Source organism: Trachypithecus francoisi, unplaced genomic scaffold (genome assembly GCF_009764315.1).
Source record: "Trachypithecus francoisi isolate TF-2019V2 unplaced genomic scaffold, Tfra_2.0 Lachesis_group10, whole genome shotgun sequence".
Lineage (NCBI taxonomy): Eukaryota > Metazoa > Chordata > Mammalia > Primates > Cercopithecidae > Trachypithecus > Trachypithecus francoisi.
Window position 1 is genome coordinate 29,978,362 of NW_022681455.1, and position 16,281 is coordinate 29,994,642.

The 16,281-nt window shown below is 45.8% G+C and overlaps 1 protein-coding gene and 1 pseudogene across 2 annotated transcripts in view; one reads left to right on the forward strand and one right to left on the reverse strand.

Moving 5' to 3' along the window:
- The first annotated feature begins 3,870 nt into the window (after positions 1–3,870).
- Positions 3,871–7,524, forward strand: LOC117088423 (annotated as a pseudogene). The gene is made up of 8 exons (XR_004439202.1): positions 3,871–4,336; positions 4,470–4,735; positions 4,990–5,301; positions 5,865–6,139; positions 6,261–6,377; positions 6,815–6,847; positions 6,990–7,035; positions 7,202–7,524. The product of XR_004439202.1 is annotated as a patr class I histocompatibility antigen, A-126 alpha chain-like (transcript).
- LOC117088395 (putative uncharacterized protein ZNRD1-AS1) overlaps positions 7,424–16,281 on the reverse strand; it is a 32,829-nt gene continuing 23,971 nt past the window's right edge. Inside the window, exon 3 of the transcript XR_004439189.1 lies at positions 7,424–7,497. The gene's annotated coding sequence lies outside the window, so the exon portion shown is untranslated. The remainder of the gene's footprint in view (positions 7,498–16,281) is intronic.

Sequence of the window (16,281 nt, forward strand, 5' to 3'; positions counted from 1 at the left end):
GAGTGTGGCTTGGAATTAATGATGCACTTCTGATATGGCCCAGTTCTGTGTTCCCACCCAAATCTCATCTTCAATTGTCATGCTAATTGTAATCCCCACATACTCAGGGAGGGACCTCACGGGACGTAACTGAATCATGGGGACGATTCCCCCAAGCTGTTCTAATGATAGTAAGTGAATTTTCATGAGATCTGTTGGTGGAAACGTAAATTGGTTCAACCACTGTGGAAGTCAATGATTGAACCTATTTTTCCTAATGATCCCCCCACCACTGCCCTCCACCAACAGGCAAATATGTGTTGTTCCTCTCCCGGTGTCCATGTGTTCTCGTTGCTCAGCTCCCAATTATAAGTGAGAACATGTGGTGTTTGGTTTTCTGTTACTCTGTTAGTTTATTTAGTTTGTTGAGGATAATGGCTTCCAGCTTCATTCATATTCCTGAAAGGACTTGATCTTGTGCCTTTTCAGGGCTGCATAACATTCCATGTTGTATATATACAATATAAGGGATTTTTCCCCACTTCACTCTGCTTTTCTCTCTCCTGCCACCATGTCTTCTGCCATGATTGTAAGTTTCCAGAGGTACCCTCCTCAGCCATGCGGAACTGTGAGTCAATTAAACCTTTTTTCTTTTTAAATTACCCAGTCTCGGGTATTTCTTTACAGTAGTGAGAGAACAGAATAGTATAAATTCTAACTAATAGAGTAATGTTGACATAGCAGTTTGTGAGTTAGGGTGTAGAACATAAAACTCACTGAGGCTTCCACCTTCTCCTCTCTGTCTCTGAGATCATGAACTCTGGGGGAAGCCAGCTGCTGTGCCATAAGTGGCCCTGCAGGAAGGTTCACGTGGCTGAGAACTGAGGCCTTCTAGGAACAGACAACAAGGAACTAGGCCTTTTCCAAGAGCCATGTGACTGAGCCATGTTTCATGTGAATGCTCAGCCCCAGTGAAGCCCTTAGATGATGCAGGCCTAGGCTGACAACTGGACTGCAACCTTGTGAGAGGCCCTGAGCCAGAAGTCAGGGAAACCTCTCCTGCATTCCTGACCATTGGAAACTGTGAGAGATGAGGAATATTTGTTGTTTTGAGCTGCTAAGTGTTACATAATTTGTTATGTAATAGTAAATAACTAATACATTTTCACAAGACAGGGTGTATTATTACGTTAGTATGCATTTACTCTAAATTTATCATCATCATTATTATTATTTCTAAGACAGGATCTCACTCTGTCACCCAGGCTGGAGTGCAGTGGCATGATCACCATGCACTGCAGTGTCGACCTGCTGGGCTCAAGGGACCCTCTGATCTCAGTCTCCTGAGTAGCTGGGACTACAGGCATGAACCACCATGCCTGACTAATTTTCTAACTTTTTTGTAGAGATGATGGCTTCACCATGTTGCCCAGGCTGATCTTGAACTTCTGGAGTCAACAAATTTGCCTTCTTCTGCCTTCCACGATGCTAGGATGACAGGCGTGAGCCACCACACCTGGCCTAAATTAATTATAAGATATTAAACATGTAACTTAGTTTTAAAAGGTAAGGAGAATTTCCACAGCTGAAGAGGATGCATTTTATTACCATTCACAATGATCACTTTACTTGAACTTCAATTTCCAACTGTGTCCCAATTAAACACAAAAGGAAGATCCAACCATTGCTAGGCTGACTCTATTATGGCCACAACTACCACCTCCTGGTCATTCACCTTCCCCCAGTTATTCAACCAACTCTAGTGTAGGTGCTGCTGTGAAGGGATTTAGCAGATATAATTAAGGGCCTCAATTAGTTGACTTTAGGCTAGGTTTATCCTGCTTGGACTGTCCTAATCAGGTGAGCCCTTGAAAGGACTGGGTTCTTGCTGAGCATAGAGATCCACAGTGTGAGAGGCACTCAGCATGAGGGGTTTCCTCCACTGTGGGCTTTGAAAATGAAGGGGCTGTGTAGCAAAGAACGCTGGTGGGCACCAAGAATTGAGCACAGCCCTCTCTGTTCTCTACATTGACAGTCAGCAGGGAATAGGGACCTCAGTCTTACAACTGCTAGAAACTGCATTCTGCCACCTCTGTATAAGTCTAAAGAAGGATTCAAAATTAAGACTCAGGTTTGGGAAGCCCGGAACAGAGATTCCATCTACATCACACCCAGATTTCTGACTAAGGTACTATAAACAGATAATGGGTGTTGTTTGGCCAGGCGTGGTAGCACACGCCTGTAATCCTAACATTTGAGGAGCTGACACAGGAGGATCACTTGCAGCCAGGAGTTTGAGACCAGCCCGGGTAATATAGTAAGACACTCGTCTCTACAATTTTTTTTTTTAATTAGCTGGGCGTGGTGGCACTTGTCTGCAGTCCTAGCTACTCTGAAGACTGAGGCAGGAGGATTCTTTGAGCCCAGGAGTTTGAGGCTGCAGTGAGCCATGGTCATGTGACTGCACTTCACCCTGGATGACAGCGGGAGACTCTGTCTCTAAAAACAAATAAATGAATACAATAAATGGGTGTTGTTTAAAGCCAATGTTTGTGACAATTTGTTACACACTCTTATAAAATTCATACACAGGCTCCACAGACTCATGGAATGAACTGATGAATTGATATACACACTAGTTACATAAAATAAAATCTTTCTTAACTTTTTCAGTGTTTTACATTTTATAATTTTCTGTGATGCAATTTAATACTCTCATATTTCATTCATGCAGTCAACAAAAAATAATTTAGTCCCTACAATGAACCAGGTGTCCCCTCATATGCTCACGTGCCTGGCATTCTAGAAGCTTCACAAGACCGAGGTGGAGCCACTGGAGTGTTTTAGGTGGAGAAATGACACACTTTGACTCACATTGGCAGGACCACTGTGGAGAGAACAGTCATGTAGCAGGTAATGGGAGAATGCCAGTGTCACAATTCAGGAGTGACAGTGTGATGGGGACTAAGGGGAGAGGAGGGCCTGAGGGATACAAGGGACGGAGGGAAGGGTTGGGGATGCAGGAGGCGAGGAAAAGGAGCAGAGGGACAGAATTCAAAAGCAGCAGAACTCTTAGGTTTGAACACATTGATTTACAGTATTTCAATACATTCATCTACAGAGCCTCGAAGGGTGTTACTTGCAGTTGGCCTTTAATACCTTAAGTGGATCTGCTTAAAAACTAATTTTTTATATTAATCAGGTTTTAAAAATACTAAGTGTTCCTATAAAATATACACACCACTTAGATGTGGATACTTCCTAAAACCTGGCAGTGCATGAGCACTGGTGATGGGCATTGTGACTGCGTTTAGCGCTTGCAACTTTGTGGTGAATAAAGTCTGTACTGACTCCTGGTTGCAACATACAGGAACATAGTGGCTACTTTGTATTGAGGAGATGTTCTGGACTCACATAGAAACACAGGGCTATGGAATGAAGGTAAATTTAAAATACAAAAAGCGGGAGTCACAGATACATTGTCTGCGAAAGTGAAACTTAGGAGCTTTGTGAGTCCTGTTGTAACGCTTTTATATATTTTATACATTTATATATCAAGGGGCCAAAGTCACATTTTTTACCGATTAGATTCCTGATCATTCAGGGATTACCAAGATTCTGCTACCCACTGTTGTTAATAAACAAAAAGCAAACTGATCTCTATTCTGTCTCATGCACTCAGGCACAACTTTTCCAGATTTAAAGAAAAAGAAAAAAGAAAGAAAAAAAAAAAAAGCCCTGTCTCTACACCTCCATTCCCAGGGCGAGCTCTTTCTCCGGCACCAAGCTCCCTGGGGTGAGTTTTCTTCTAGACGACTCCAGGGGGACAGGTAAGAGTGGGAGACAGGGAGTCCATTTCAGGGACAGGAATTCCGGGATGAAAAGTGAAGCGAGAGGGAGGGGTCCCAAGCCGAGGGTTTCTTCCCGGTTTCTCAGACAGCTCCTGGGCCAAGACTCAGGGAGACATTGAGAAAGAGGGCTTGGCACAAGAGGAGCGGGTCAGGGCGACGTCCCAGGGCCCCAGGGGTGGTTCTGAGTCTCAGGCCCCGAAGGCGGTGGATGGGCTGGGGAGTCCCAGCGTTGGGGATTCCTAATCTCCGCAGAGTTTCTCTTCTCCCTCTCCCAACCTGCGACGGGGTCCTTCTTCCTGGACACTCACTACGCGGACCCAGTTCTCACTCCCACTGAGTGTTGGGTTGCTAGAGAAGACAATCAGCGTCGCGCCGCCCCGGTTCTAAAGTCCACACGCACCCACCGGGACTCGGAGTCTTCCCAGACGCCGACGATGGGGTCATGGCGCCCCGAACCCTCCTCCTGCTGCTCTCGGGGACCTTGGCCCCGACCGAGACCAAGGCGGGTGAGTGTGGGGTCAGGAGGAAACGGCCTCTGCGGGGAGGGAGGAGCGAGGGGCCCTCCCGGCGGGGGCGCGGGACCCGGGGAGCCGCGCGGGGAGGAGGGTCGGGCAGGTCTCAGCCTCTCCGCGCTCCCAGGCTCCCTCTCCTTGAGGTATTTCAGCACCGCCGTGTCCTGGCCCGGCCGCGGGGAGCCCCGCTTCATCGCCGTGGGCTATGTGGACGACACGCAGTTCGTGCGGTTCGACAGTGACGCCGCGAGTCCGAGGATGGAGCCGCGGGCGTGGTGGATGGAGCGGGAGCGGCCGGAGTATTGGGAGCTGCAGACACTGGGCGCCAAGGCCCAGGCACAGACTGGCTGAGTGAACCTGAGGACTCCGCTCCGATACTACAACCAGAACGAGGCCGATGAGCGACCCCGGCCCTGAACGCATATCACTTACTCCCGGCTCCATGCCTCACGGACGGCCCTGGTCCCCCTGAGTCTCCGGGTCCAAGATCGACCCCGAGGCTGCGGGACCTGCAGAGATCCTCGACCCTGGAGAGCCCCAGAAGCCTTTACCCTGTTTCATCTTCAGTTGAGGCCAAAATCTCTGCAGGTTGCTAGGGGCCGGACCCGGCCGGAGCTGGGTGGGCGGGGCTGACCGCGGGAACTGAGCCAGGGTCTCACACCCCACAGTAATGTTTGACTGCGACGTGGGGCCCGACGGGCGCCTCCTCCGGGGGGTATGAACAGTACGCCTACGACGGCAAGGATTACATCGCCCTGAATGAGAACCTGCCCTCCTGGACCGCCGCGGACACGGCGGCTCAGATCACCCAGTGCAAGTGGCAGGCGGCCATGTGGCTGAGCGAAGAGAGCCTATCTGGAGGGCACCTGCGTGGAGTGGCTCCGCAGACACCTGGAGAAAGGGAAGAGACGCTGCAGCGCGCGGGTACCAGGGGCCATAGGGTGCCTCCTAGATCTCCTGTAGATCTCCTGGGCTGGCCTCGCACAAGGAGGGGAAGAAAATGGCAACACCACCAGAATATTGCCCTCCCTCCGGTCCTGAGGGAGAGGAATCCTCCTGGGTTTCCAGATCCTGTACCAGAGGGTGACTCTGAGGGCCCGCCCTGCTCTCTGGGACAATGAAGGGATGAAGTCTCTAAGGGGGTGGGGGGGAAGACAATCCTTGAAATACTGATCAGGGGTTCCCTTTGACCCCACAGCAGCCTTAGGTACCAGGACTTTTCCCCTCAAGCCTTGTTCTCTGCCCCACACTCAATGTATGTGGGGATCTGACTCCAGCTCCTCTGAGTCCCTCGGCCTCCACTCAGGTCAGGACCAGAAGTCCCTGCTCCCCCGCTCAGAGACTAGAACTTTCCAAGGAATAGGAGATTATCCCAGGTGCCTGTGTCCAGGCTGCTGTCTGGGTTCTGTGCTCCCTTCCCCACCCCGGGTGTCCTGTACATTCTCAAGATGGCCACATGAGTGCTGCTGGGGTGTCCCATGAGAGATGCAAAGAGCTCGAGTTTTCTGACTCTTCCTTGCAGACCCCCCAAGACACACGTGACCCACCACCCTGTCTTTGACTATGAGGCCACCCTGAGGTGCTGGGCCCTGGGCTTCTACCCTGCGGAGATCAGACAGACCTGGCAGTGAGATGGGGAGGACCAGACCCAGGACATGGAGCTCAGGGAGACCAGGCCCGCGGGGGATGGAACTTTCCAGAAGTGGGTGGCTGTGGTTGTGCCTTCTGGAGAGGAGCAGAGATTCACGTGTCATATGCAGCATGAGGGTCTGCCCAAGCCCCTCACCCTGAGATGGGGTAAGGAGGGAGATGGGGGGATCATGTCTCTTAGGGAAAGCAGGAGCCCCTCTGGAGACCTTTAGCAGGGTCGAGTCTGGGGCCTGAGGGTCAGAACCCTCACATTCCCCTCCTTTCCCAGAGCTGTCTCTCCAGCCCACCATCCCCATCGTGGGTATCGTTCCTGGCCTGGTTGTCCTTGTAGCTGTCATCACTGGAGCTGTGGTTGCTGCTGTGCTATGGAGGAAGAAGAGCTCAGGTGAGGAAGGGGTGACAGGTGGGGTCTGAGATTTCTTGTCTCACTGAGGTTCCAAGCCCCAGGTAGAAATGCCCTCCCGGTTACTGGAAAGCACCATCCACACTCATGGCCAACCCAGACTGGCCCTGTGTGCCAGCACCTACTCTTTTGTAAAGCACCTGTGACAAGGAAGGACAGATTTATCACCTTGATGATTGTAGTGATGGGGACCTGATCCCAGCAGTCACAGGTCAGGGGAAGGTCCCTGCTGAGGACAGACCTTAGGAGGGCAGTTGGTCCCAGACCTACATCTGCTTTCCTTGTTTTTCCTGATCCTGCCCTGGTCTGCAGTCACACATTTCTGGAAACTTCTCGAGGGTCCAAGACTAGGAGGTTCCTCTAGGACCTCATGGCCATGCCACCTTTCTGGCCTCTCACAGGACATTTTCTTCCAACAGATAGAAAAGGAGGAAGCTACTCTCAAGCTGCAAGTAAGTATGAAGGGGGCTGATCCCTGAAATCCTTGGGATATTGTGGTCGGGAGACCATGGGGGAGCTCACCCAGCCCACAGTTCCTCCTCTAGCCACATCTCCTGTGGGCTCTGACTAGGTTCTGTTTTTGTTGTACCCCAGGCAGTGACAGTGTCCAGGGCTCTGATGTCTCTCACAGCTTGTAAATGTGAGACCCTGGGGACCTGATGTGTGTGGGGTGTTGGGGGGAACAGTGGACATAGCTGTGCTATGGAGTTTCTTTGACTTGGATGTATTGAGCATGTGATGGGCTGTTTAAAGTGTCACCCCTCACTGTGACAGATATGAATTTGTTCATGAATGTTTTTCTGCAGTGTGAGACAGCTGCTTGTGTGGGACTGAGTGGCAAGATTTGTTCACGTTTTCCCTTTGTGACTTCAAGAACCCTGACTTCTGTTTCTGCAAAGGCATCTGAATGTGTCTGTGTTCCTGTAAGCATAATGTGAGGAGGTGGGGAGACCACCCCACCCCCATGTCCACCATGACCCTCTTCCCCACAGTGACCTGCATTCCTTCCCCCATCACCTTTCCTGTTCCAGAGAGGTGGGGCTGGGATGTCTCCATCTCTGTCTCAACTTCATGGTGCACTGAGCTGTAACTTCTTGCTTTCCTATCAAAATTAGAATCTGAGTATAAATTTACTTTTTTCAAATTATTCCATGAGAGGTTGATGGGTTAATTAAAGGAGAAGATTCCTAAAATTTGAGAGACAAAATAAATGGAAGACATGAGAACCTTCCAGAGTCCACGTGTTTCTTGTGCTGATTTGTTGCAGGGGAGGAGAGTAGATGGGGCTGTGCCCAGTGGGTTCTCAGGCCACTGTGGGCTTTATGTGGTCACAGCTCGGCTGGGTCATCTTTGCTGCTCCATTGCCCTTGGCCCTTCAGTAGAACTCTGTCTCATCAAGACCTGTGATCACAGGGACTTGGATGTTACCTAGGGTGGTCCTTACACATAGAAGTCCTTCCAGTATCAAGAGACAAACTTTCAGACCCCTGTATCTCTCGCCCTCCTTCCAGGTCTCTTTCCTGGATTGTACTTTCCATCTTTTTCCCTAGCCTTCTTAAAGGAAGCAGATTCTGAAATTTACAGAGAGGATGGGTCCCATAGTTTCTTATCACAGGTAACTTTCTGTTGGAGCTCCTCTTCTGCTCTCCTACTCTTCTTCCTGCCCTGAGTTGTAGTAATCCTAGTGCTGGCTCCAATCCAAACTCATGGATTTATAAAGCAGAGTCTAATTTAGATTCATAGGTGGTTGAAAAATTGGACCCAGAAGCCTAGGATTATCTTTCCTGAACAGAAAAATATGGTTGTGTGCTGCAGTGTGCAGGAGGATTCGTGTGGGAGGAGGAAGGGAAGGAGGACACACAAGCAGCCCTGGTGAGAAAAGCACTGGTGGCACTGATGGTGGTGTGAGATGATGTTGTTCTTTAGCTGCCATGAAACAGCATTTGACCTGAGGCTACATTAATAAAGATATTGCCTTTAGAATATAGAGGTGCTCTACAGTGATCATTCATTCAACTGACATTTGTTGTCTGCTAGGGATATGACTGTTTCTGCATTTAGAAAACATCATTAAAGTAAAAACTGAAAAATTTCCAGCCTTGTGGTGCATACATTCTTGATGCAAGCTGTCCAACCCGCTGCATGTGACCCAGGACAGCTTTGAATGTGAGAACTTTTTTGCTTATCTGTGGTGGCAAATATCATGAAAATTATGCCTGAACTTTTTTTTCTATTCTTTCTGCTCATCAGCTGTCATTAGTGTATTTTTTGTGTGGCTCAAGACAATTCTTCTTCTTCCCATGTGGCCCAGTGAAGCCAAAAAATTGGACACCTCTGTAGGCAGATGATAGATATAGTATAAGCAGAGTAGGAACAGAAGATGCTGAGTTAGAAGGTGGCAAGTGCTGTGTGGCAGGTGATTCAGAGTGTGGGCTGTGGGGACAGGGAGGTGGCTGTTGTGCTGGGTGGTCAGCATGGGCCTTGTTGCAAATGTGACCTTGGAGTAAAGATTTGAGGGATGTGAGGAGCTGTCTACAGGGATGTCTGGGAAAGTTCTTTTCAGGCAGGGAAACTTCAGGGTAGATGCACTAGGGCAGGAAATTGTCTGTGTTCCTGGAAGGACAAAGAGGCCAGAAGGGCTGGACACACAGAAACTGAAGTGAGGTCCAAGGTGTGGCTAGAGCAGGTAGCCCTGGAGGGTGTGGGAAGGATGTTGACCTTTGCTCTGAATGACATGGGGAGTTAGAGGACAGTTTTGAAAAGTGGGATATGGTAGGACTTATCCTTTGAAAGCTTCTCTCTGGCTGCTGTGCTGAGAACAGAATTGAGAGGTGGGGACCAGTGAGGCAGTGGGGAAAACAGTGGGAAAGGAGTGCAGTATTCCAGAATGGAGACATTGCTTACCTTGACTGGGGTGTGAGCAGGGAAATAGTGGGAAGTGAAGGGATTATGGATGAATGTGAAGATGGACTTCACAGCACTTGCTGATGGATTTATCTGTGGTGTGAGAAGAATCAGGGCACCCCCAGTGTTGGACTGAGTGAGCAGAAGGGTGGAGCTGCTGTCAGTGGAGATGGGGAGACTCTGGCAGGAGCATACAGAGGAGAGGGCATCGCAGGCACTCATTGGAGGAGACATCTACGCGAATGCAGGTGAGGGGCCCAGATGCCTCTGCAGCTACAGATTCATCATCCAATCACTCTCCTACTTCCACCACCCCTGTGTCTCAGAGCCAGAGCACTGATTCTCCCCTGGGCTGTCTGCATAGGCAGGTGAAAGTCAGGGAAGTTACGGTCTGCTGTTGGTTATAATAAGTCACAGATTATTGTACTTTCTCAGATAATTACAGAAATAATAAGAGGATGTATAATTAGAACACTTAGTCACAAGACTAAAATAATGCAAAGTTTTTTATTCATCTAAAGAAGGAAACAGAAGAAAAATAGTTGAGCAAGAAAGAGATAATATTAGAAGGCAGCAAACGACAATGTACAGATTTAAACCCAATGAGGTCAACAATTACATTAAACATATGGACTCAAACACTCTAATTACAAGACAAATAGTGCAAGGGGGTAAAAATAAATAAATAATAAATAAATAAATAAATAACCGTAGGCTATCGACAAAAGCCATAATTTCAGTAGAAGATACAGAAAAGTTGAAAGTAAAAGGATAGAAATACCAGACAAACATTCATGAAAAACCACATGGAGATGTCATTTAGAAAAATTACAGGACATGAGTCTCCTGAGACGTAGAGTACATGCAGACAGCTCACAATGTGTTTTTCCTTTTTTTCAGAGACAGGGTCTGTTGCCCAGGCTGCAATGCAATGGTGATATCATACCTCACTGTAACCTCAAACTCCTGGGCTGAAGCAATTCTCCTGCCTCAGCCTTCTGAGTAACTAGGACGACAGGCATGTGCCGCCACAGCTGCTATAATGTCTCATTTTCTCATTTGCTGAGGTGTGATCAAGGAAACAATATCACGCCATGTACATGCAGCATGTACATGTACTTGCAGCGGGTACACAACAATGTCAGATGAATAAATAAAACCACTTAGTAATCCAAGCCATATCCACATATACATTTTACAGGTGTGGAGCAACATCCCAGACAAGTAAAATAAACTGATTTACATCATCCAGAGCAGAATCGAGGACGTATTCCCTGTGCTAAAGGAATGAGAGCTCTACCAGGGGTCATAGCAGTATCATGCAAGTCAGATATGCTAATTACCAGAATTGGAATTGATACATTTTGAGATATACTAAACAAAGGATTTGGGAGGATTAACTGAATGCAGACATAGAGGAAGAAAATAGATTTGTTTAAAAGATGGACAGAATCTTTAAGGAAACAACATTTTTTTTAAGTGGCCTTATGTGGACCAAAGTAAAGATGAGCTCAAGTGTCAGGTGGGAAAATGCCTGACTAAGTGCAGCTTCCAGACCCAAGGGAGACCTAAAAATCCCGGACATTTTCGGTTGTCATGTGGGGATTGGTGGGAGGGGGTGAGTGGGGGTGCTGCTGGCAAACCTCCCACAATGCACAGGCCACTCCACAAGGGATTCTCTGTCCCAAACTGTTAATAGTGCTGCTATTGAGAAACCCGCCCCAGAGGTAAGTGCTGTAGTGTCCTCACCATTTCACCGATTAAGAAACTGAGGCACCAGGGAGGAAACTGTCAGTAGGACCAGAGCTGCAGGCTGAATCCAGGCCACCTGGCTGTAGGGTTTTGGCTCCCCTGATTAGGTCAGGGACCCGGGAGCCGACCACCAACAATCCCAGTCGTGTGGTGCCTTCATGGTCTGTGGGCGCCTTCATGGTCTGTGGGCGCCCCCTGGTGTTAACACTGGGCCTGTGGCCAAATGAGGCTTCACGGAAAAGGAAAAAAAAAGGTTTGGGTAGGGGGATATTCTTTCAGGCTCTCCAGATTTTGAGCCATGACTTACGCTCAGAAAAAAATAATGTCCTTCTTAATTATCTCTCCAACCCTGTTTTTCCCAGTCCCGGCCAGTTCCCTGCCTCGACTCCATCAACATCGGCACCTGCCAGACGCCCAGCACCCACCAAGTAAGGAGTGAAAAGACCCCAGGACTAAAGGACAAGACGCGGTTCCACCCCAGCCACCCCTCCCCTCCTAGAGCTCTAGCTCTGTGCGTTTAGTGCTTAGGCTGTTACCCTGGGGTCCGTGAACCCACTTACCTGTGACACTGCATGCAGAAGTGATGTTACATGCGCACATGACTTCATTACAGGACATTGGATATTAATATTCATCAGATCAGCTAGTGGCCCAAGATACACTCTTCCCCCAACAGCTTGTGATCCTCTGAATTAAAGAAAGGGTAGTGATTGAGGGAGGCCCTAACTCCAAATCTTCAACCACTTCCAGGGAAGTGCTGAAAAGCAGTGCAAGGTACTCAACCTACGCTGGGGATACAGCAGAAAGCAGAGCGTTCGCGGATTTCACATTCCATCAAAGAAATACCATTTTGAGAAAATATCCAAGTCACTTTTCTAAACCCCAGGCAGCAGCTCAAAAAAAAAAAAAAAAAAGAAAAGAGAAAAGAAAAAAAAAAATTCTTGGCCCAAGTGAAATCTTTGAGGACATAAAACTTTGTGAGACCCGTATTTAGAGCGAAGGACAATTTAATTTAGGGCTGCAGCGGAAAACCCCCACATCATATAGCTTTTTTCCTCATCATGAAGGTCCCCTGAAGGGATCTTCTCCCCTCAGCAGTGCATAGTGAGGCCACTGCTGTGTAAAAAGATAGAATTTCTTTCATTCCTGATGTTTACACTTACTATTCACTCTTTGACTTTGTAGATGCCAACTTCACATTAGACATCTTTCGGTTAGTTTCCTTACTCTGTCTAAGCAGAGAATTTGAAATTTTTTCTGAAGCAGAAAACCAGGGACTTGTTATATGAGCTGTCACCCTACTCTGTGGCTCTCTTATGCAATAAGCATAAGAGATTGTGGGCCAACAAAATTTGTAGTAAGGTAAACATAAACCCTTCATTTCAGCCTATGTTTCAGTTTGTCTGGTGATGTTCCAGTCTTGCTCCAGTCTTAACATTTTAAAATTTATAATTGTACTTGCATTTGAGTTTATAAGAAGTCATATATATTCATTTCTGTTGGGTTTCTCAGTGAAAGTCTTCTTAAAACAACTGTGGAGGAAAGACAGGTAAATAAATGCATGGTGCTCCCATGTGTTAGTGCTCACTGCATCTTACAAATGTGTCACCCCCACTGCGACATACAGTGCATCAACAAATGGTGCTGGAAACCTGGATATCCACATGCAAAAGAATGATGCTGGAGAAAAATGCCCTTCCATTACACCCTTTTCAAAAATAAAGTCAGAATGACTCAAAGAACTAACCTTAAGAGTTGAACCTGTAAAACCCTTTAGAAAATACTGAGGAAAATCTTATGGACATTAGAATCGATAGTGGTTTCTTGGTTGGTGACCACTAGTACAAGTAACATAAGAAAAATGACAAATGAGACTGCATCAAAATTTAAAAACTTTTTTGCATCAAAGGACACTGTTAAGAGAGTCAAAACAAAATGCACAGACTAGGAGGAAATATTTGCCAATCACATATCTGATAAAGAATTAATATCCAGAACATGTAAAGAACTACAATTCAATAATAGCAAAACAATCTCATTCAAAAATGAGTAAAAGATATGAATAGACACTTCTCCAAGGAACATATACAATAAGGACATAAAAATAAGGAATGCTGGTCAGGCGTGGCGACTCATGCCTGTAATCCCAGCACTTTGGGGAGCCGAGGCAGGCGGATCACAAGGTCAAGAGATCAAGACCATCCTGGCCAACATGGTGAAACCCCATCTCTACTAAAAAAAATACAAAAATCAGCTGGGCATGGTGGCATGCACCTATAGTCCCAGCTACTCAGGAGGCTGAGGTAGGAGAATCACTTGTACCTGGGAGGCGGAGGTTGCAGCAAGCCGAGATTGCGCCACTGCACTCCAGCCACGCGACAGAGCAAGACTCCATCTCAAAAAAAAAAAAAAAGAAAAGGAAAAGGAATGCCGATAAGGACATAAAAATATGGTAAACTTCACTAGGCCAAATGTTGGTGAAGATATGGAGAAACTGGAACACGTGCACACTGCTGGTGAGAGTGAACAGTGGTGCAGCCACCATGGAAAACAGTATAGTGGTTCCTTAAGAAAGTGAAGATGGAATTACTATATGAGTCAACAATTCCACTTTTGGGCACATCGTCAAAAGAATTGAAAGCAGGAATTCACACAGATATTTGCACACTCAGGCCCATAGCAGCACTATTCCCAATACCCAAAAGGTGGAAGCAACCAAGTGTCCACTGAGGATGACTGGATAAACAGCCCACGGTGCACATACACATGGAATATTATTCAGCCTTAAAAGTGAATGAAATTCTGATTGGATGAGCCTTGAAAACACTGTAAGTGAAATAAGCCAGAAATAAAAACAAATATGATATTTTACTTATATAAGGTAGCTAGAATAAGCTAATTCATAGAAACAGAAAGTAGAATAGAGGTTACCAGGGAATGGGCAGTTATGGTTTAATGGGTATGGTTTCTGTTTGGGATGATGAAAATGTTCTGGAAATGGATATTGGTGGTGACTACACAACACTGTAAATGTGCTTAATGCCACCAAATTGTACACTGAAAAAATGGTTAGAAGGTAAATTATACAGTATGTATGTTTTATCACAATTTACAAAAAATATATCAACACTAAATCCAATCACAGCTCTCATCAAGATTATTTTATAATGATGTTTCAATAAGCATGTTGCCACTGTGGTGGGGGGGGGAGTCATTAGGGTTCTTATGCCACTATGTTCTTTTGTGTCACTCCTCAGCCACTTTTGAACTGTGCTTATGCATCCCAATTTCTGATCTGCTAAGTACTTTCAGGAAAGTTATTCACATGGTAAAAACTCATTAAGCACCTAACTTATTCTTGGTGCTCTACTCTATGGAGTTGATCTCAGAAAAAAGAATCAGACTTCATTGGACCTCATAGATGGCACAGTGGGGGGTTGGAACATGGGTAAGGAAATTATAACACAACATGTTACAGTATTTTATATTACTTTTTTCCTTTGAATGCTACATTATTAATATTTTATAATGACTGTACTGACTTACATGTACCAATGATTCCAAATTAAAATTACTGCTTTCTCTGTTTCTTTCTTATATATTTTTCTGTCTTTGTAAGTATTTTCAGAGTGGGCATTTTGGAAATAGCCCAACAATTTCATTTATATGATAATGTTTTGTTTACTCTTATTCTTGAAAGATGGATTTGTCAGCCACAAATTTCTATTTGACATTGGCTTTCTCTAGGCTCTTTGATGATTATGCCTCTTCTGGCTGCTGTGATTAACAGGGAAAAATCAGTTACATCTTAACCCAGTTGCTTCTTAGATGATCTGTGTGTCTTCTGCAGCTACTTTGAAGATGACTGTTTCCCTTTAACATCTGAAGTTCCAGTGCAGTGTGAGTAAATGTGGATCCTTCATTCACAGTGCTATGTACACACTTGCTTCACCTTTACCCATAAACTATTCATGGAATGCCTCATACATTTACTCACTTTGTGACGTGTAGGAATTTAACTAGACTAATGTTAAATCTCATTTGGCCACCACTTACATTGTGAAATCCAAAATAATGGCCCCACAAATATGTTCAAGCCCTAAGCCTATCACCTTTGGATATGTTACCTTACACAACAAAAGAGATTTTACTGACATGATTAAGAGGATGGACCTTTAGATGGGGAGATTATCTTGGATTTTCTGGGTGAGCCCAATCTGATCACATGAATCCTTAAAAGTAGAGATGACTGAAGAAATGTGGGTCAGTTGGAGTGCTGAATTTCTTTTACAGTAATTTCTTCATCTACTAAAATATGATTGTCTCTGTTTTTTAATTCTTTAAGTGGTGAAATGCATTAAAAGATTTAAAATTTATATATCATTGCATTCTTGGGATATATAACTTTGTCAATATAGTCTATTCATTGCATACAGGTAGATATAGTCTACTAATATTTTTCTCAGGATTTTCACACCTAATTATATAAAAGTGATATTCCTATAATAATCTTTCTTTATTGATTTCCTAACTGGTTCTAGAATCAATGTTATTCGTGCCTAAAAATTTGAGTTGTTTGGATTTTCCTATGATTCCCTATATATCTTGAATATTTTATATAAGTCTATTATATGTTTGATACATGAGCATACCTATAAAACTGGATATATTTGAAGGGAAATAAAATATTTATCTTTTTTTTTTTTTTTTTTGAGACAGAGTCTCGCTGTGTCACCCAGGCTGGAGTGCAGTGGCTGGATCTCAGCTCACTGCAAGCCCCGCCTCCCGGGTTTACACCATTCTCCTGCCTCAGCCTCCCAAGTTGCTGGGACTACAGGCGCCCGCCACCTCGCCTGGCTAGTTTTTTTGTATTTTTTAGTAGAGACGGGGTTTCACCGTGTTAGCCACGATGGTCTCGATCTCCTGACCCCATGATCCGCCCATCTCGGCCTCCCAAAGTGCTGAGATTACAGGCTTGAGCCACCGCGCCTGGCCTTTTACCATTGTTTTAACTTCTTTACTTGTAATAAGTCTTTCTGTTGACATAATTTTTCAGTTTCAAGACTGTTTAAATCTCTCCTATATCTGCAGTGGTATATTTGTCTGTTATGACGCTGTCTTGTTCTTAATTAACACTGCCTGTTTTATTTCTCTGTTCAATGAACAGCTGCTTTTGGCAGGCTGGGTTATCAGCAGTGGCAGCTGCCAGGTCAGCCTTGGTGAGTCGAGT